The following is a 23,567-nucleotide window of genomic DNA, read 5'->3' as shown; positions in this document are numbered from 1 at the left end:
TAACCACTTTGGTGCATTTTACAATTTTCAACAATCTGGTTCACCTTTAATTTCTACAATTCTCTATAATCTCCATAATTCCCATTTGTCAAAAGTCAATAGGCTGCAGAGAGCTCCTCATTTCAATGCCTCACCCACAATAACATATGATATCTAGCCCAATTCAAACATTAAACCTTATCAAAAAAAAATTATCTGGCATGCATCTCAATAAATATCAGTCTTTACCTACATTTTGTATTAAACAAGCCAGTTTTCGCTAATCGCTAACTAGCACTGACACCTAGCATTTTACATCTAAGTTAGTTTATATAATCAGAAAGATAAGCATGCTATTCTATTGGTTAAATGACTAGCGAGGGATTTTTTAGATATTAGCCAAAGGGATTTATCTGTTGTAAGCAAGCTTGCTTGATGTGATGCTTGCCAATGTTTCATGGTTTCACCAAGTCAATTGTCACTCTCAAGACCTCAGATCATCTGACTGCTCCTTTAGAAACATTTAGAGTTCATAAGAGCGAACAAAATCTAATTGAATATGATAACTGCTAAAGGATGCTAAAATGTTACCTACATGTTTACATTCATTTTAACAGATCTAGCTTTAAACGTGGGCATTTTAGGTGTAACATCATTTTCAATACAACATTAAACAAGTACAGAAATTTTTTAGATTTCCGGGCTTCCAGACAAAAGGTGCACCCATTTAATCGTTCTTTGTACGTCAACTTTAGTAAAGCATTCTGAACTGTACTTGTCATCAGTAGTACGTTAAGCTGGGCGTTTGAACTTTTACGTATTAAAAATCAGTGTGGTTATCACACTTTGAGACGAGTTTGACCTGCGTGTATATAAAACGCAGCCTCTGACCTGAAGACTGAAGCCAATGTGAACCTTTGGCTTCTCAATAGCGAGGCTGAATGAGACTTTACCCTTTCTGTGGCCCTGCACCCACCTCTGGCCCACTTGATCTGAAAAGACTGAGGTATATCACTGAGAGAGAGAGAGAGAGAGAGAGAGAGAGAGAGAGAGAGAGAGAGAGAGAGAGAGAGAGAGAGAGAGAAAAAGAAAGAGAGAGAGCCCTTCAAGAGCCTCTGTTGTTCATCACTTGAGGATTCAGACGCCTTTCTGTCTTTTTTTTTGACGGCACTTCTGTGGACAGCTGCTTAGGACCCGGCCTGACTGTTCATATGGATATGTATGGTAATGACTGGGAGAGAGAGGGAGAAGGGGAAAAGAGCGAGAGAGAGAGAGAGCTCAACAAAGACGGGTAGTAAAAAAGGTCCTGTCGCGGCCTGGGTGTCTTTCTGTTGTGTGGTCTGAATAGAGGTTTATATGAGACCCAAAGGCCCTGTCGCAGTGACACACAGTGCCGGGATAGGGAGGATAATTATTGACTGGTCCGAGAACAGCCTCTATCCTGCTTTCTTCTTCTTTTTCTTCTTCTTTTCTTCTCTTTTCCTCTCAGTACCCATCCAAGTCAACACACACTCGTAGAAATTTTTTTTAAAACTCTTCACAAGTTTTAAACACGCCTCTTTTTATTGATTTGTTTCACTGAAATCATTTGAAACTTTGAGACGTTGATGCATTTGCCGGAATTCTTTTCCCAAAATGAATTTCAGACAAGTTTTACACTAAAAAATAACTCTATTTATGTGCAAAAAGCACTTTTTCAGGTTTATATATATATATATATATATATATATATATATATATATATATATATATATATATATATATATATATATATATATATATATATGTATATATACTGTTTTTTGTAAGCCCATTAACTCTTGAATGAAGTCTTATGATGATCTCATATTCAAATTCTAGCCTTAAAAGTTTGCAGACTCATAAATGGTATGTCACATTCATGTAAATTCTATCAAGGATTTCTACTCATTTGTGACTCTTATTTATTCAAATCTAAAAATGATGCCAGATTCATTAATGACTAAATATTACCCAAAAAGCTTTTATTTGTGTAATTGTTTTATTATTTTATATAGTTAACACACTGCCTAAAAAATATCTTAAATACCTTAAATAATACCCCTTAAAATTATAGTAATTACATTTGAGCCTAAACCTGAAAGATTTTAAGGTTATAAATATACTTTTAATGACAATATATTTAGTGAGATGTTCGGGGATCTGGGAAGAGTTTGTCGGGGGGTTTTTTTGTGGGCTGTGAGGACTATTTTTAAATAAATGTTTTTATAATTGTTTTATTTTATTGCTGTTTTATTTTGTTTTTTTATCAAAATCTTGATGTCTTAAGCATGTCTTAAGTATATCCATGATCTTGGGTTAATGAATATTTGAAATTTGTACTATCCATATGTATTTTGTATTGCATGAATTGTGCCGTTCTGTAAATACAACCTTTACTTTTGATGTTTTTATTATATATATATTTTTTTTAATTATGCTGGATGACAGGGTAGTGTTTGTTTTAGAGACCTATGATTGGCATTGTATTGTGATGATTTATTTTACTTGATAGTATTTTATTACGCTTAAGTGTAGAAAAGTCACCAGTTTGGTGATATTAAACCAAACTGTATTAAAATGAAATACAGATGTTGATATTTCTTTATAAAACCCTGTTCATGTAAAGGATTATAGGACCAGAGTGAAATGTTATTAAAGGTGCTGTGAAGCTTCTTGTGGGTGGCACACACATCGCTGAGTAGCCTAATTGAATTAACAGATGTTTTTCTTTAGTTTGGCTAATGTTTGTCAGTCGTTAAGTAATTTGTGGTAAGAAGCTGTTTAGCAGAAGAAAAATGTACTGTAAATGTCTATATCTTTAAAGAAAAAGAAAAAAAAAAAATATATATATATATATATATATATATATATATATATATATATATATATATATATATATATATATATATATATATATATATATATATATATAAAATATAAAACATTCACCATATTATATTTTAATGTGCTAAGTGGCTAGAAATCTCAAATTTGTCTTAATACTTTCTCTCTGCAGGCTTTTGTTGTAGGACACACCAGGCTTTGTAGGGTTGCAGTGTAGAGGCCCATTTGGTTTGGGTTCAGGCTAATAGATGCTTTACTGATTTGGTTAAATTGACTGGAAAAATGCTCACGCGATTTTATGCAAATTTAAACTGTTAATAAATTCCAAAAGGCCTACGTAAAGGGACTATTTTATTAAATAAATTTTTAACGCCAGCTGTTTTTTTTTTTTCCAATGCTAATTATATTTTGCGTTTCTTTTTCGGAGTAGTGTCCAGAAATTCGTCATTTCGATTTTTTTCCCCACTAGTTTTTATATTAGAATAAATAAACTCTAGGGAAGTGGATAAGACCCCGAGCTGGGGGACACGAATCAATTGTGCTAATTGTGTTAATTTGTCGAGTGGTCTTAACTAAGTGACTTAATGGGCTCTCCTTCCTGCTTCTTTTGTGTGTTAAACATAGGCTGATGACATGAAAGGACGAGATGCAGAGTGCAGGTGGGTTTTGAGGGAAGGGGTGTGGAGTTGGAGAGAGAAAGAGCAGTGTGTGTGTGCGCTACAGAAATTAGCCTCACGTTTTGCGCCTCTCAGTGGCAGACCATGGTGGCTGTGTGGGCCTCTGAGCTGTGTGAAAACTCTCTGTTTCCTGTCACTGATCACAATGGTGTAGATTAGAGCCGCTGCAGTCGTCTTTTCACGCAGCACAGTCAGGACTGAAGCTTCCCCGAGAGCCCAGCTGTGTAAGGTTAATGACAGCTGAACTGCACCGTTGGAGCCATGCTCAACCCTCTGCTCTGCACTTTACACCCACATCCAACAAGCTGGAGAAATATACACACTCATACACAGACACACACATCCAAACACTAAATACTAATTCTTAACTTTGCTGTAATATACTCCGACTAATACAATCGAGATATTTGAAAGGAAAAGCCTGGATAAATGTATTAGTAAGGTGTTGAGTAATGCATATTAGTAATTAGAGATTTTTTGAGACTTCTACAATGTTTAATTCTGTGATTACTACAAATATATTACAACATTGTCACATCAAGAAGCTTTGAACAGCATCCTATGCCTAGTATTAATAATACAACTTCATTCATAATTACATGTTTTTTATCCAGTTATAGTGTTATATATTTCTCTGCAGCAATCCTCACACAAAGGCAACTTGCACTAAAATGTTTCCACAACCCACAATAAGAGGTGTAAAAAGTACCTGAAACTCATGCTTGGGTAAAAGTATAGATACCTTACTGCAAAACCTCAAAAAAAAAAAAAACAATTAAAAAGTCACCAATTGCAATATGACTTAAAAGACTTGGAGTATCTGATTTGAGCAGTACTTTATTTTATTCTCATTAAATGTAGGTTTAAAGATGCACTAATCCTCAACACCAAGACACGTGTTTGTAAAAAAGTCAAAAACAGGTTTTATTTCCTAAAATACAAATAATATTGTACAACACTGCATTAACACTGCAAGATCAAACAAAAAAAAGACAGTAGTAAAGCAATGTTTCAGAAATGGATCTTCGATTGACAAATACAATTACAGTATCATGTCATAAAGTAGAAGAACTATTAATATTCAATGGACAAATAAAATTCTTGTAAATATCAGCTCTGCATAATAAATAATAATAATAAAAATATTAATACTTTTTATTTTATATTGCGCCTTAAAAAGTCGCATCTCACAGCGCTTTCCAAGCATAAAAGAAAAAAAAAGATTTAAAAAAATAATTATAGCAATAATAATACAATTAATAAGAAAAATAATGAGAAAAATTGTATTAATAAATAGTATACATCACAAAAATAAAAAATCACATAAAAGCTATCCTGAATTTTAAGAGCAGATTTAATAACATTAAGCTTTAAAATAAGCCGCAGCAAATAAAACTTGTAATAAAACTGTCCTTGTCAATTGAAATACAGTGGAGAAAAAAGTACATCTATTGAATCTTAAATGTAGTTGGGTAGACAGTTAAAGATGCTTATATCGTTGATACTAAGTAAAACTAGAAAGTATGACAAAAATTACATAAGAGTAACAGTAACAAAGTACATTTACTCAAATACTCAAAAAAAAAATCACTGCCCATAATAACAAAACAAGAGCTACTGACCCTCAAAAAATCTCAATGTGTGGCCTGGAAATCTTATATCAGGTCACTTTTAGGATCTTTTTGGTGAAGTTCTCACATTTAGGCAGTTGTCAATAAAACCTTTGCTCACAGATCTCTGACAAAAAACCCACATTCTTAAACTTCCTGTAGATAAATTAAAAAAATTAAGTGTACCACAAATATCCAGCCAATCGTTTTACAATATCTATGATATCCTTTTTAATGCAAAAGCTCCACCACTAACACTTACATTCAGGGAAAAAAGATTGGGAGGAAACACGTTTTTAGATTTACTTTATCACTGTACAGATACACTAACACAATAGATTCAGTGTGTCTTGTGTGAAGGTGGTGGTGTGATAAATCATCATAAAAACACCAACTGTAGTATATCTTTTAGAAGAACACTCCACAGTTTGTGTATTGATGGTGGTAGAGGAGAATCTAATCTCCCATAGGTTAAAATCTGGCAAGTAAGAAAGTCCTAACATGTGATGTACATCATTTCCATCCTTAGTTAAACAATCAGTGAGCGCTTGTGCTGTGTGCACGGAGGCGGAGACGTCCTGGACGGTGGAAAGAAGTCAGAATAATGTTATATTGATTTACAGTGATGCTTTTTTTTCTGTGAGAACAAGAAAAACAAAACAATGTATTCCCTTTGTTTGTTTTTCCTTTAACTAAAATATTGCCAAAAATGAGTCTACACCTTTAAATATCCACACTTTTGGGTTGAGATGATCTAAAGAATGGTGCACAGATGTCTAGTAGAAGCTCTTCTAATTGTTATAAAAGCATTGATGTACTGATAATTAAACTCACTCATGCTTCCTGGATTGATATTCAAAGATCTACATTTCATCCTCCAGATAGTCCAAGCCGAATATATATTTTGCTCTGGTGTAAATAGACTACCACCCTCACAAGCCCCCAGCAGAGTAAAGCTTTGACTTTTGTGTAGTGTGTGGTGTCAGAGAGGTTATTAATGGAGAGTGCATTGGGAGAGCAGCCTCACCGATCTAGACACACAGACAAGGATTTATCGTTCTGGATCTCTCCGACAATTTCATCAAAAGCCCATTGGGTCTTACCGTCTGCCTTCACCCCCCACCACCACTACCATCACCGCCACCTCCGGCACTATAAATCACCTCCGGAGTACAGACCTGAGTGACGGTCAGAGACAGATGAAGGAGCTGAGCAGAGGGTCGACACCCATTTATCGCAGCACTGCACTTTATCAGAAGCCTGTGGAGCTTTTTCAGAGCCTTGTTTGTAAAGAACATAAACTATAATTGAGCAAGCCGAATAAAGGTACAATTTAATAGGTTCTAGAACGTTTATAAATGATTATAAAAAAAATTGATGGTAAACTCTATAATCATGCTCATAGCTATTTCCTGTCGAGTGAGACAAAAATGAGAAAGAAACAAGAATATCAAACTAACAAATCTAACTTTTATGGATTGTAATAATAATAATAAATAATCATCATCATCATCATAATAATCACCACATTTTTAGCCCCAAATCCTATCTTTAAAGAGTTAAAAAAAACATTAAGACATCACCAGATCTCAATAAAAACATGTCAGAACATATCCAGTAACACCTACAGTAAGCATCCTCTGTGTGTCCTGGTCGAGGTTTCTGAGCAAACCACATCAGACTGAATCACTGATCACTGGATCAGTCCCATCCTGTCACGCTCCAAACCATCCTCGTAAAAACTACAGAGGTATTTACACACTTCATCCCAAGCTTTAGTGCACTGGTGTGATCTGTAGAAACACTAGATGAGCCTGAATTCTATTCTAATACTAATAATATATGAATAAATACCATTTGACCATCAGTGTTATTTATCATAAATTAACATATGAGTTGTCGAATAGTTTTTGGCTCAGGGAAGTGTTTTTCCTCTAGGTAAAGCGTGTGTATGGGGTCGGCAGCTGCCGGGAAATTGGGTGATAGCCTGTGGCCATACAGAGCACCCAAACAGATGTACAGCAGAGGAGCTGGCGCCTGGGTGGTTATTCTTTTTAGCCCTCCTGGGCAAGCCAAATCCTGTACACCACTTAATGCACAGAGGATGGGTTTTTCCTCATATTCTCTCTCTCTCTCTCTCTCTCTCTCTCTCTCTCTCTCTCTCTCTCTCTCTCTCTCTCTCTCTTTCTCAAACTCTGTCTCTGTCTCTTCTTCTGACTAGCTTTATCTTCACATCAATCTTTATGACGTGTGCTGCACCTACCACTTAGTGGTCCTGTAAAATGTCCTTCATGTGCTCTCTCTCTCTCTCTCTCTCTCTCTCTCTCTCTCTCTCTCTCTCTCTCTCTCTCCCTCTCTCTCTCTCTCTTCCTCAGGTGATCTCTAACCTAGAGCATCTTCAAAGTCTTTTAAAACTTTCTCGATTGCTGTCTTCCTGTTGAAGGCTTATGTTAAAAGTGTGTCTATCAGTATAAAGTATACATACAACTTTGGCCAAATACAAACTCACTTACTTTGTGGTTCAACGGCAAACAAGAAGTGATCAGAGATCATGGTTTTTTTTTTTCTCAGAATGTCCATGGGTGATTTTGTGGTGTAAGTTTAGTGCATTCCAGACTTACAGATCAGCCTGTTAATGCACTTAGATGACATTATCATGGGGTAAACATATATACACAACAGAGAGAAGAATTTCGGAATTATGAAACAAATTCCAACATTTAGAGTTTTAAATAAAAACCTAAAACATTTTAACATCTATAAACCCATTATTAATGAGGATATATGGAATACGTCAAGTCAAATGTTACTGAACACTTCAAGAAGTGTGTTTTTAATTACTATTATTGCCAAAACCTATACAAACTGTTATGGAATAGCAATCAGGAAATCTTTGTAACTTTATATATAATGTTATGAAATATATAAATCTATTAAACAGATATTAAAATGATTGGAATATAAATCACATACAGTACATACAGTATATGATGCAATTATCCAGAGCAACTTACAATTTTCTCATTCATACAACTGAGTAATTGAGAGATAAGAGCCTTGATTAAGGGCCCAGGAGTTACAGCTTGGAATGGCTGGGATTTGAACTCACTACCATCAGAGCTAAAGAAGCTTTTAGATAGTTGTTTCATGTCCCTACATTTTATTCTGTCTTCACTATTGCTTATTGTCCTCTAATGCCACCAAAGATGTATGCTAGTACATACTGTCATACTGTCAACTGTCATACTTTTTAGCCATTTTTAGCTACTTGTAATGTTGTCTTGTTGTAAATTTCTGTTATGACACATATTAAAATCTTCTCAAAGTTAATGAGGCAATAACAAAATGCAGTGCACGATATTACAGAGACACCACCACAAAGTCTATTGACTGTAAGAAAAGTAAAGGAATATCTGAATTATATTTTCATATTAGTACTTGCTTTAAATTTCTACCTTTTCTCACTGTTAGAGTTTAACAAGCCCCATATAAAGAACACTGAGCTGAAATAAAGTAAGAGTTTCATGATTTTGGGATGTCCATTTATCCCGGCCGACTCGTCCTTTACTGTCCGGTTGTGTCTGACATTATAGCAAACACTTTGGGTTAAACGTCTAAGATGAAAAGGATGAATTTGTGCCGACAAGACAGTCAGGTGAAGGATGGTGTAACTTATGACCAGGGGAATTTTGAAAAATTGCTGCCACACCATTTATCTACAAAGCGTCTATAAATTCCTTTAGAGAGAAAGACAGAAGGAGAGAGAGAGAGAGAGAGAGAGAGAGAGAGAGAGAGAGAGAGAGAGAGAGAGAGAGAGACAGAGCGAGAGAGAGAAATGTTCATCATATACCTCTTAGCCCTATGAGGAGTGCAACAAGTGTAATAAGACCAACCTCGCAAGAGACCTCAGGCAGTTTTGCAAAAGTCTGGAGGCTACCAAACCCTCTCTTTCTCTCTTTTTCTTGCTCTGTTTCTCTGTTTTTGCCCTCTGGGTCTCTCACGTCCTCACTCGCTTTTGAAGTGGAGCAGGTTCAGATAACTGTTGTAAAATAACAACCCCCCTCCCAACTCAATCAATCCTGACCAGGCAGACAAAGGCCTTAAGGTGTCTCGTGAATACCGTGTAATTAGCCAATGCTTTTCCTCCCTTTAGCATCACAATAGGCATTTAAGTCATGAAAAGAGCCCTTTGTTTTGTGATTGCACACTTGTCCAGTTCTCCCGACACCAGATTGGGTCTCATGGCGACAAGAGATCCAGAAGTCGCAAGGTGCCTTTACAGGGCCGAGTTCTCGTCAAAACCCTGGTTCTCGCTTTCTCCGGGTCTTCATGACTGAAAAAATAGGCTCTTTTATAACAACATCTCTTCATGTAGGCTTTCCGTCAGTCCTCCTACAGTTGTTCTAGTGAAAACAGATATGCTGTTATTCATTTTCTCTGAAGTCCCTCGTCTTTTTATTTTTTTACAACAGGAAAAGCAACAAATAACAGATAAACTGCATTCAGTAAAGCTGCTCCTAGGCTCAAGCTGAGTTCTAACCATCATGCTCACCCTGCTGAGTAAAGTGCATGTCACCACGCGCCCACATGCCAGCTTAGTTCCCAGGGCAATTAACCAATCAGGCCCTCACCCGGGGCTAAAAGGGCAAAAAAAAACATTGAGCAGCACTGTAATGGGAGTCTGAGAGGAAGCTTTTACCTGTGCAATACACTCTTTTATGGCGCTCAGCTGTTTGATCTCAAAATACCTCCTCTGATGAGGTCACTCGTGAATAATTGAGGTTTTTTGGTTCTGGTGTGAAGATAATAAGATCAACTGAGCTTGGTTTGAGAAAAGTTTTTTTGACCAACAGCGGATTTAGCTCCGCTTACTGAGAGGCAGGCTTGAAATTTGACGAGGATTATCATATTACAGGAACACAACAGCTGTCAGTTTTAGCTTAGGCACATAATTCAGTGACTCGATTGATGTTCAGGGCTTGTTTTTTTTTTACCCTCGCTGTCATTTTTATGGCAACTATGAGCAATATTAAATCAGAGCAGTAAACAGTAAACTGGAGCAGTAACGTTAGATTTGCTCAATTTTCTATCACAGTTCTGTATTGTATTGTACTTTAAAAGCAGTAGAATTTGTAGAAGATTAAAGCTAAATACTTTACAGTTCAATTATCCATTAGAGGTCAGATAAAATCTAAGGCCTGACAGCAGGCCTTAAGCAAAATGCTTAGAAGGCAAGTATAGCATTTTTCAGGCTAATCAATATTAGTAGTAGTATTAATATAGCTTTACATGACCTCTGAACCAAATTTCTTTGCACAGATTATTATATATGCACAGATGTAATTCACAATACAATACATTAAATATACATTTAAAACGTTACAATAAGATTCCCCCCCTGTTACAATGCAGTGATTTCAATCCGATTCAACACAATCCGTTTTAATGCAATACAATGCAATAGAAAAAATGTGATGCTATGCTATGCTTTAATTTCTTTGGTTTGCTTTGTTTAAAAAATAAATAAATAAAAAATGTAAGAGATGTAAGGTGATTTATCTTAAGTATGTAATCTGGCATACCAGTGTAGAGACTCAAAGCACTTTTGTACATCGCTCTGGACAAAGGCGTCTGCTAAATACCCCAAATGTAAATGTACATGGTTCAGACAGACAGCAAATCATAGTTTTGGGCTTGGAATAAACTGGCCGCAAATAATGATCCATCTTCAAACGGTGCTGACGCAAATCAGCAGAATAAGGCTCACATAGCTAACATAGTTACATCACGAGCTGCAGTTTTGTTTGCGTGCCTGTTCAGCTTTTCGCTTAGGAACCTCCAGGCGCCACCAGCTCAGTATGCAGAAGATTTGGATTTTGTTCCTCACTGTAGACAGACTCTTAATGCATTCAAAGGGTGGGGACTCACATTTAAATGGTGATATTAACTGTTTCCACTTGAGGTGGCTGACAGTTATTTATACCCAATGGACAAAGAGCTTTGACTTACGATGCCTGTTATGACTGGTGAACTAGTGTATAGGTTTGTTATGGTTATGGAGGCCCCCATCCAAGCTTGAGGCACTAGGCAATTGCCTGCTCAGTCGATTGCTAGTGCTGGCCCTGGCCTTTCTATTGTGTTCCTGCTGCATTTGTCATAGAAAAGCAGAACCTTCCAAATTGATTTTTTCTGAGACAAGAGACGTTTCAGGACGTTCATGCAGGTTTATTTCTGAATGCTGAATGTGATTTAAAGTTTTCTAGTGAATATAAAGGGTAAAGAGGCTTTTTACATGTCACATGTACATTACAGCACAGTGAAATTCTTTTTTACACATTCCAGTGATGTTAGAAACTCGGTTTAGAGCACAGGTTCAACCATGATACAGCGTCCCTAGAGGACAGATAGGTAAGGGCCTTACTTAAGGGCCCATGAGTGGTGGCTTGGCGATAATGGGGCTTGAACCCTCGACCTTCTGAGCAGTAACTGAGGTTACAGAGGATTTGCAAAATTTGGATGAACGCTAATGGATGTTTTAAAGTTAAAGATTAACTTTATTTCACATTTAATGTTCTTTTTTTATTTTTTAGACCGTTTTAGGTTATAACTGTGATGTAGAACATTATTAAAAAAAGAAATACAATTAGCTTTCTCATATTAGAGGTTATTATATAGGTTACTAAAGGTTATAAGCAGTATGAGTACTATGTGTGTGTGTGTGTGTGTGTGTGTGTGTGTGTGTGTGTGTGTGTGTGTGTGTGTGTGTGTGTGTGTGTGTGTGTGTGTACTAAAGTCAGTATTCATAACAGCTGCCAGAGTGGATTGGTGTGTGTGTGTGTGTGTGTGTGTGTGTGTGTGTGTGTGTGTGTGTGTGTGTGTGTGTGTGTGTGTGTGTGTGTGTGTGTGTGTATTTGTAAAGACAGTAGTTATATTACATAAGAGACTGAAGTAGGAAACGAAATAAACCCCTCCTTATTCAAGCCTATATTCAGCGACAAGCCAGACAGCTAAATTATCAACTACCAGTATTCCTATTGTCAACTCTAAACAACTGCTCATACACACACACACACACACACACACACACACACACACACACACGTGCAGGCACACACACAGCACAGTGCATATTTCTTCCATAAATACCTTCACTCTAAATGTTTCAAACTATTTGTTCCTTGCAAACAGAGTAAAAAAGCATGCATATAAAACTTGTAATGTTTTAATAAACAGAAATTGCTTTTATAATTATTATATATTACTGACACTGCACATGCAATGCAAACAAGAAGCATTTTTTTTTAGTAACAGCAAAGATCCTGGTTGTGTCATTGAATTCATCCAGACATGTTACTATTTATGTTCTACTTTCTTGTCATCAAGTTATAAGCGAATCCAGAAGGAAAAGTGGCCAATGTGAATGATGATATATAGTGGATAAAGGTCATAGGAGTAATTCCACAGTGACTCCATCTTTGAATGAACTGCAAATGATTGTCTTGAAGCCGTTTTGATTGGCAAATTAAAGAAAAACACTGATACTGATATGAGTAAATTCTTAGCCCTATTATACACACCCACATATAAACACATCCTAAAAAAAAGCATTACAGATGAACTATTGTAGCAAGTTCTTTAACACGCAATGTTTAGCATTGTGCTAACTCAGATAGGATGCCTTTGACACCATTGTTATCCAGCACTGCCTTAATCCTTCTGGGCATTGAATTCACCAGAACTGCACAGGTTGTTGCTGGGGTCCTCTTCCACTCTTTAATAATAACATCACAGAGCTGCTGGATGTTACACACAGGGGTATCCCCATGTGGAAGGGGCCTCATGAGGATGCCCTTGAATAGGTTCAGGTCTGGAGACATACTTGGCAACTCCATCAGCTTAACCTTTAGCTTCTTCAGCAAGACAGTTGTCATCTTAGCGGTGTGTTTGGGGTCATTGTTATGTTAGAAAACTGCCTTTCAGCCCAGTCTCTGAAGGGAGGGTATGATGTTCTGCTTCAGAATGTCACAGTACCTGAGATGAATGAAAAAACTGGCTGAAAATAGTTGTGGTAAGCTTGTAGCATCATACTCAAACAGACTTGAGGCTATATTTGGTGCGTATGTTATTTGTTTTTTTAGTTTTAATTAATTAGATTTCAAACAAACGTATTTCACCTTGTCATTATGGGTTAATGGAATTTTGACTAAATTAATTAATATAATCCATTTTGGAATAAGACTGTATAAATGATCTGAATACTTTCTGGATGCACTGTACACACACACACACACACACACACACACACACACACACACATATATGTATAATATGAAAAGCTTACTCCATTACAAGCTCAGAAATCACCAATTCCGATATGACTTGAGTAAAAATATTAGTAGTAGTAAATAATAGTACCAAATATTCAGAGATGACTGTGATTGGATGCACCCTAACCCTAACCCAACAAAAGCTGGTATTTAAAGTGTATGGAATTTATTCAAGCACTTTTTGGACTGAAAATAAGGCCAGCGGTGCTAAAAAAAAGTCGCTCACAGGCAGCAGATAAGGGGTTTGGAATTTTTGAGCATTGCTGACATCTTTAACAGAGGTGCAAATAAAATATATATAAAATAAAATATAGTGAAGTAGTTGTAGAGTGAGTTGAGTAGAGAGAAAATATCTTTGCTTATATCTTTGATTCTCATTTAAACTGGAAAGTAGCCCAAATTTTTACTTAAGTAAAGTAACTATATATATAAAAAACTATAGTAACTGTAACTAGTTTTTTTTTATATATATATATATATATATATATATATATATATATATATATATATATATATATATATATATATATATATATATATATATATACACACACACACAAAAGCATACTTGTTGAGGATGTTATTAAGAAGAGGAAAACATGAAGCTGATAATAGAACCCACACACTTCCTGAAACTCGTTCATATGAAAACCCTTAAAGTACTAGACACACATTTTCTGTTCTTCGTGTTGTTATTGTGGAGTAGACAGTGCGAAAGTTGGCAGGAGAGACTGGCAGGAGAGGCATTCAATAAATGCCAACATTTTGACAAGCTGCATCATGTACAGTACAGGCTCATAAACACATGAAACCACACACACACACACACATACAAACATTGTCTCTCCACAGCTCCTCAGTCAGTGGTTGGGAGTGATGGGTTCCGGTTAAAGAAGTTATGTTATTCCATAGTAAATCAGTACACACTCATTCCTGTGCTTATTCGCCCAGGGACTTATCTTTTAACACCCTGTTAGTACATGCTCCATTCATCTCTGTCGTTCTCTCTTCTCTCTCACACACACACACACACACACACACACACACACACACACACACACAGATTCTTGCTCTCTGGATTTAATGGCAAATAAATAATTTGACTCTGCCCTGAGGGATATTACAAAGACATAGCAAGTCAGTTACATCACATGCTCTGTGCCTTTACTCGCACACAACGATAAAAGATGAGGAAAAAACACTGGCACGGAGAAAGAGAGAGATAAAAAATTGAGAAATAGAGAGAATGACAAATTTTCCGACAAATACCCCTTCTCATATGTTCTTTTTTCCTCTGTTGCGCTGCTCTGATTGAGATGTATACAAGGATAAAAGCTGGAGATGTAGAATAGCTTGATTTAGTTCCATGGTGTAGGACATTATACTAGCTTCCTAGCTGCTCCATTGTTCCTACATTTTTAATGGCTTTAACATGGTTAAGACAATTTCGTTAACATTAAATACTGATTCTGAAGTGCATAAAAGGATGAGACCTTTCTGGGGTCTTTGGGTTCATGGTGTTTCTCATGCAGAGATATAAAAATGCATGGAAGGAAAAAGGGCAGAAGAAGTAGGCAAAACGAGTCCGAAAGCGAAAGAGCGACAGGGAGTTTACCTTGTATCAGAACTAGTTCATGACTACAGATGTTTGGCCTAGATGCCTAATAACATTTCCCATTTCATGGCTGACATTAATAATAACATGAAATGAAGAGAGTCTGCCCTAGTTGACCCTTTGCTATACTCTCTACACTCCCTGGCATATTTTTAGAGTTCCATGCAGTTGCTACAGTTACCCAGCCTACAGTCTAGCAGCTCATTTCCTGTCACTACCTTCATGTCACCAGTGAAACAACCACAAAACAGATTATATCATTATTCAGGGTTACCAGGGTTTAACCAAAGACAAGCAAAAAGCCCTGAAACTAGCACAAGCAAAATCCAGCCAGTGGGAAAAGGAGACACATTATTTCAGACTAAGCCTGGGAAATAAATGCACTCACATTCCCATTATATCGGTATAATCTATTATCCTTTATTCATGTGTCTGATCTTCAATATACATACATAGCCTGCGACAAGTTCGCACACAACTAGTCTTTTATGGTTTTTGAGACACACGCTTGTTCCTTTAGTTCCTATGCAACAAACTTCCATTGGATGACTGTGTTCTGTGGACAGATGATTCCTGACATCTTTGTCTCAAACAGAACAACCTCACCCCCAACATGGTTACCATTCCATACTTCAATATCAAGTAATTCCGTCTGGACCCGCGACTCATTGGAACCGACTTCACCATTCAAGACGATGAGCCGAAGTATACGTGTGTAAAGCTGTAAATCATGCCAAGGAAGGATTTTCAATGAAAATAATGTCTAAAATCTGGACATTGATATATTTGTTTGGTCAAATAAAATCTTTATGCTGACATATTACCTAGTTTGTTGCATAGAAACAAAAGGACCATGCATGTATTTCTCAAAAACCATAAAAGACTACTTGGTTCCAAACCTTTCGCAGGTTTTGCGTATAAGAAACACCATAGCCACATGGCATGCACTTAATCTTTGCCTGGATTTGCAGACATTTTTTTAGATTTAATATTGATTCATTGTTATAAATTCTGATTCGTGCAGCAGAAGAATAATTTTGGTCCAGTTTGGAGCAAATCTTGCAATTCTGTCTTTAAGTGCCCTGTCTTTAGTATGGGGCAGCATGACTCCTGTCCAAATGAGCTGCTATTAGCACTTGTTGAAGCGAGCACTAGTTGCAAAACAGTATCAACTCTGAGGATCTAAACATGGCCGTGAACTCACTAGTACATGATTGGGCAACATCTAGACAGAGAACAAATTAGTCAGAAATTGTGTCTTATGCCTGTTTTATTTAGCACTTTTAAAAAATCACTGCTTGCTCAATACATCTCATTTTATAATCATTAAAATGCATGCGGGTGTGAATGAGGACTTTATGAAGACTAGTGTTTGTTGAATGATTGATAGTACTTGACTAATGAATGAATGAATGGAGAATGAATGGCGATACTTGAGCCCGGCTGTCCAACTGGATGAGTAACAGTCCTCCTCTGGTGAAAGTGATCGAAACACACAAATGCTAATCCTAAATGTACATCTTTTACTCTTTTATTGCACAAAATGTCTCTATATATACGCCCAATTGTCATTCTTCTGCTTGCTAGCTAGGAAGTTATTTTCATTTTGGTCCCAGTTCTTTAGTATTGTTTGTGATGCATGGGAAGATCTGACCCTAGGTTTAGCATTAGTTGAAATTTTTGATCCAATCACTCATTATGCATGCTAATACCAAGGCCTGAGACAGACAGACAGACAGACAGACAGACAGACAGACAGACAGACAGACAGACAGACAGACAGACAGACAGACAGACAGACAGACAGAATAATTGCAATATATAGAGACAAATAAAGACAATATGCTCAGTGTTCCTTGTATAGGCTTTACATTCTAAAAGAAGAGAGGGGTGAGAAAGACAGACAGACAGACAGACAGACAGACAGACAGACAGACAGACAGACAGACAGACAGACAGACAGACAGACAGACAGACAGAGAAAAATAATTCAGAAATCATGATGCAACACAAAGACAATGAGATGAATGAATTAACATGTGAATGGGACACCAATATAACTTCTGTTTTGTGGCTGAATTCACTCCGTTCATTCATCCACCTGCTGACAAGATCACCTGCAGCACATGCACACACACACACACACACACACACACACACACACACCTCAGCTCTGTGGTGGTTTTAATAAAAACACGTCGCTGTTGATCTGTCAACACACTCACTTTATAAAGAACAGAGCAATCTGCCAAAACACGCTCTCACACGCATGTAGATCACCTCGAGTCTCACCCAAGGGATGCCGAGACACAGAGACGCCACACACACACACACACACACACACACACACACACACACACACACACACACACACACATGCTACAAGTGCTTGTGGAAGTGTGGAAGTGTTATACAGTGAAAAGTAGGTTACAAGTATTTCAACAGACACACACACACAAACACACACACACACACACACACACACACACATGCGCGGGCACACACGCATGTTTATAAAGGCTGCGATCACATTCAGCTGGTTATTGACTCATCACTGCAAAGAAACAGCAGCTGTTTTATGGCCCTGTTTTGACATGAAGCAGAGGAAGTCATATCTCCTCACACCCTGAATTTATTTTGAAACTGATTATTTTGATCTTGTTTTACTGATAAAATAAATTAATTATAGGGTGTGATTACACAAACAACTGTGTATTTGCTTATCATTGTTGTCATTATCTATTATTATAATATATTATCTATTGTTTATATACCAACTGAAAATATAATAAACATAATAAAAACTTTTAATTAAGATAATTGTGTTTCTGCAGCTTGAGGTCCAGAATTTGCGGAAAAAAAACACACAGCATATTAAGACAATGGTTTTTTTTATTATTATTATTTCACATTTTTTATGCTAATTTTTACAGGATTTTATTTTGCATTGAGGTTTTTTTTTTTATTATATATAAAAATATATTTATACATTTTTCTGTTTTCTGTTCACACACCTTTTGCCATTTCATGCTGTGACTGAGAAACAGTGTAGGTCACATGGTACAATAAAATTATTAACCTCTCTATATAGCTTCTATAACTCTGGGTGGGGGTGAACCAGGGTTCCCCCTGTCCTGTGAGAGGAGATCCCTCCTGGGAGGAATTTCCCAAGGAGGTCCCTCGAGGAGGGACAGCAGGTCTGCCCGGCCACCGAGGTGCCACCAGGAGGAGACGAGCTCCCTACTGGCTGATTCTTCCCAGACCTCCCAGGAGCAGCGCAATACACCTGAGTCGCAAACAGATCCACCTGGTCTCTGTAATATCTCTGCCAAATCTGCTCCACCACCTCGGGGTGGAGCCTCTATTCCCGGGGCCTCGGGCTTTGCCTCGAAAGGGTGTCTGCTCTCCACTTCAACCGGCCCGGGATGTTAACTGCTCTTAATGAGAGGAGTTTTCCCTGGGACCATAGGAGGATCTTCCGTGCCAGCCTGTACAGGGGTGAGACCGGAGACACCCCTGGCGGGTGATGTATGAGACCAGCAACATGTTGTCCATACGGACCAACACGTGGTGATTTCTCAGGTCTTGGTGGAAGTGTTCCAGTGCCAAGAACACGGCCATCATCTCCAGGCAGTTTATGTGCCATGAAAGATGTGACTTGTCCCACCGACCTTGGGCAACCACTCATGACCGCTCCCCACCCCGTGAGGAATGTGTCCGTCATTAGCGTTACGCGATGACAAGGATCTCCCAGAATGGGGCCTTGAGACAGGAAGGCCGCAGGGCTCGCTGCGAGACAATTGTGCCCGCAACACAGTCGAGTCCCACACTACGCCAAAGAAGGTGGTTTTCTGTACTGGAGAAAGCACACTCTTCTTTGCGTTTAGTCTAACCCCAATTTCCTTATGTGGGCGAGAAAAACAGCTCGATGCCAACTAATGGCAACTTTAGCTAATACCAACCAATCATTGATATAGTTTAGAATGCGGATGCCCTAAAGCCGTAGTCGGCTAGAGCTGCATTCATGCACTGTGTGAAGGTGCGGGGTGAGAGTGCTAGGCTGATTGGGAGGTCCCAATATTGGTAAGCTTTCCTTCCAAAAGCAAACATCAGGAACCTCCTGTGAGAAGGAAGGACGGTTATGTAAAAATAGGCATCCTTTGGATCTATCTCTGACCCTCCCAGAGCAGCTGGAGCAGTGCCCTGCAGCCGTTGGGGCCTCCATCCGCAGCGATCTTTTGGGCAGGAATGGAGGGAGACACCCGCGGGAGGGTGGGCTGCACTCTGAAGCACTCTTGTGGCAGAGCTAACAGCCTGGCCTACCCCTCTGCCCGGAAGTCTGATCGGGGAGCCAACCTCATGAGGACAAACAACACAAAGCTCATGTGTAATAAAACGGGGGGAAGGAGGGACACACATGCGAAAGTTTGTTGGCATTTTAGCCATGCTGCACAAATTCACACACAAAGCGCTTTCCTAAACAACAGAAGCTGATGTCGCTCCCATCTCGCTCCCATTTTGTAGCTTCCTGGTTTGCCATGACATCGCCTGCCAATAAAGTCATGCCTGCCTAACGGCTAGATTTTACACGTGATTTATAGCATGAATCACGTGAGGCGTTCCCAAAGCGTTTTCGACCCAAATCCAGTTCCTGAAAGGGAACTATAAGTTTACAATAAGAAATGGCCGTTTACTTTATTATTAGCATCATGTTCAAACTGATTTAATAACTGACCTGATTTGTTTTAAGATTTTTAAACATTTTGTCTTCATTTCCTGTTATAATACCGTTCACTCTAGGAAAATGTTCCACTAGATTTTGGAGTGTACTTGTGGAGCTTTGTGTTCCTTCATCCATGAGGGCAGGAGCGCAGATTACGCGGGGATTACACTTTTTATAAAAAGTTAATTCGTCCCCCTCACTTTTTTAGTGGAGGAAAAAAAAACAGGTAACACTACACATTTCGTCCCCCCCACTTTTGAAATGATGGCTACGCCCCTGCATGAGGGTGTTAGTTAAGTCAGGTGATCATGTAGGTGAGGAGGTCTGGGGTGCAGTCAGTGTTCACATTCATTGTTCAATAGAGTTTATAGGTCTTTAACAGGAGATTTTCCACTCCAACCTGTGTAAAGCATATCTTCAGGAGCTGGATTTGTGTCATCCAGAAGCAGGTTTGGATCTTATAGTTTAACTGATGGGAAAATGTTATGCTTCTGCATCCAGAGACAATATACAACTGTATGCCTCCAACTTAACACTCTGGGTATATAAAAGTAGGGTGTCCCAATACATTTGTGTATTTTTTGTGTAATACACACCGTGTATTTTCACAGCGTATGCAGTATTACGAATTGAATCGATACGGGTTTTGTTTGATTCATTATGGCACGTAACTATCAGTCTGTGAGCAAAACCCACTTAGCTAGAAAAGATTACCAACATATAAGCCGTTTTTATTGCTGTGTTTCTGTCTCCGTACACGACGTGATCTCCGCAGGCCGACAGCCACGGCAGGTTTAGAGAGTCCCAAAATAACTATAATTATATTTCAGAGAAATAAATATTACTTGTTTTTTAAGTAGAGATGTCAAAGTATTTTAGCAGAACCTCCAATTTTGGTCAAAACCAGATTTTTTCAACATTTTTGGCAGTTTTCCAGAATTCAGCCACAGCAATATCCGACAGGTTTCCCAAGACCATGAGGCATGTTATTCAGTAAACTCATACATTTTGTGCTCATACAGCATTTTTTTTGCCCTTTTTTTCATTCGTAATCACACGATCACATGTTTTGTTGCAAATATACAGCCACAGTCATTGTAGATTCTGTTTAATGAGGGAGGATTGAAAAAGGAAAGAAACAACTAACCAAAAAGTACCACCAGACCTGAACAAGTCATATTTATCTGCTTTGAATATTCATAGATAAAAATAGAATGAATGATATGGAATATTCATATTTAAAGGCAATATTAGCCATATCTAGATCTCTAGATCAATCCTATCCTTTTTTTTATTTAATCAGTTCACTCCTCCCCCCAGGCAATGCCTTAAATTTATATTTTGGTAAAACACACCATCAACACACCAACGTCCTCCTCCAGTCACTTCTCAATTTCTTAAAGAGAAAAAAGAAGTAAAATCAGTGGCTTGAGTTTCACACCAGTGTTTATGCTTTTTGCCATTTCAGAAAAGATATCTGAATTTTCCAGTATTATTATTATTATTTTGACTGTTGGCAGGAAAGTGATTTGCTGCCTAAATATTTGACTGCAAACAAATACATCCCCAGACAATATCAATTGTAAAAAGTGCAAAACAAATAAAAAATGAATTGAAAATGAGTTGAATTGCAAGCACCTTAACAGCCATTTATGTTTGCATATAACGATATTCGATGATCTGCAGGTGATCTTGTGAACAGTTGCGAGATCTAATCCGTTTAATATGCTCAATTACAAATTCAAATCTAATCTAAATCCCTAACCCCAAATTTAAATTCCAATCGAATAGCAGTCCAAATTGAAAACCCAAAATTCAAATCCAATCTTAAATAAAGTTAATTCCAATTTACAATCCAAATCCAAATTTAAACCCATCTCCAGTCTCAGTTCAGGTTCTTAAAATCCAAATCCAACACCAACCAGAGTTCCAAATCATCTCCAGAATCCTAATCCAATCTCAAATCCAATCCAAGTCCATTCCTGAAACACATTACTAAAGATCACCTGTTTCTGTTTATAGTTTATACATTAACCTGCTTAAATCCCACTTGTCAAATCCAAGCACATATTTTAAGAGTTCCAACAAACTAAAGGTCATTAGGATGTGTGACTATGGTGTGCAGGTCATATACTGCCCCCTTGTGGACGAGAAGTGCTGCTGTGTACAAAGATATTGTTTGAACCGTTCTCAGATTCTAAGGGTCCACACACACACATATACACACACACGCACACACGCACGCGCACACACACACACACACACACACACACACACACACACACACACCAAACAGGTTATCCAGGTCAGCCAGTATACTGTAAGTATTAGTCTGAGAGTTCTTCTTTCGGCTGCTCCCATTAGGGGTCGCCACAGCGGATCATCCGTCTCCATACCACCCTGTCCTCTACATCTGCCTCTTTCACACCAACTTCCTACATGTCTTCTCTCACGACATCCATAAACCTCCTTCTTGGCCTTCCTCTTTTCCTCCTCAGCATTCTTCTACTAATATAACTCATGTCCCTCCTCTGCACAAGTCCAAACCATCTCAATCTCACCTCCCTCACCTTGTCACCAAAACGTCCTACATGGTCTGTCCTTCTAATAAACTTATTTCTAATCTTGTCCATCCTCATGCACTCCCAACGAAAACCTTAACAACTTCAGCTCTGCTACCTCCAGCGCCACCTCCTGTCTTTTACTCAATGCCACTGTCTCGAATCGATACAACTTTGCAGGTCTCACCACAGTCCTATAAACTTTCCCTTTCACTTATGCAGTCACTTATGCAGACACTCTATCACAAATCACTCCTGCTATCACTTTTCTCCACCCACTTCACCCTGCCTGCACGCTTTTCTTCACTTCTCTAACACACTCTCCATTACTTTGAACTGTTGACCCCAGGTACCTGAACTCATCCACCTTCTTCACCTCTTCTCCCTGCAACCGCACCACTCCACTGCCCTCTCTTTCATTCACACACATGTACTCTGTCTTACTCCTACTGACTTTCATTCTTCTTCTCTTAAGCACATACCTCCACCTCTCCAGGCTCTTCTCAACCTGCTCCCTACTCTCACCACAAATACCAATATCATCTGCAAACATTATAGTCCAGGGAGACTCCTGTCTGACCTCATCCGTCTACCTGTCCATCACAACCGCAAAGAGAAAAGGGCTCAGGGCCGATCCTTGATGCAGTCCAACCTTCAACTTGAACCAGTCTGTCGTTCCTACTGCACACTTCACTGCTGTCACACTGTCCTCATACATGTCCTGCACCACCCTCACATACTTCTCTAACACACCTGACTTCCTCATACAATACCACAACTCCTCTCTCCACCCTGTCGTACGCTTTCTCTAAATCCACAAAGACACAATGCAATTCCTTCTGTCCTTCTCTATACTTCTCCATCAACATTCTCAAAGCAAATAGGGCATCTGTGGTGTTCTTCCTCGGCATGAAACCATACTGTTTCTCACAGATGGTCACCTCTTCTCTCAGCCTGGCTTCCACTACTCTTTCCCATAACTTAATGGTGTGACTGATCAACTTAATTCCCCTGTAGTTACTGCAGGTCTGCACATCTCCCTTATGCTTAAAGATCGGTACCAGCACACTCCTTTTCCATTCCTCAGGCATCCTCTCCCCTTCCAGAATCCTGTTAAACAATCTGGTTAAAAACTCCACTGCATCTCTCCTAAACATCTCCACGCTTCTACCGGTATGTCATCTGGTCCACCCAAATTTCCATTCCTCAT

At 38.4% G+C, this 23,567-nt stretch overlaps 2 long non-coding RNA genes across 2 annotated transcripts; one reads left to right on the top strand and one right to left on the bottom strand.

Annotated features, from left to right (window-relative positions):
• Nucleotides 1-6,728: 6,728 nt before the first annotated feature.
• On the top strand, nt 6,729-7,842 carry LOC310716342. Its single transcript, XR_014530559.1, has 2 exons — nt 6,729-6,866; nt 6,931-7,842. It is a non-coding gene; the product is annotated as an uncharacterized lncRNA (long non-coding RNA).
• LOC310716341 lies at nt 7,438-9,820 on the bottom strand. Its single transcript, XR_014530558.1, has 2 exons — nt 9,684-9,820; nt 7,438-9,534 (listed from the first exon to the last, which is right to left on the bottom strand). It is a non-coding gene; the product is annotated as an uncharacterized lncRNA (long non-coding RNA).
• Nucleotides 9,821-23,567: the final 13,747 nt, after the last annotated feature.

Source organism: Silurus aristotelis, assembly GCF_946808225.1.
Source record: "Silurus aristotelis genome assembly, chromosome: 21".
Taxonomy (NCBI): Eukaryota; Metazoa; Chordata; class Actinopteri; order Siluriformes; family Siluridae; genus Silurus; species Silurus aristotelis.
Note: the sequence above shows the minus strand (reverse complement) of the source record. Positions and strands in the feature narration are given on the sequence as shown.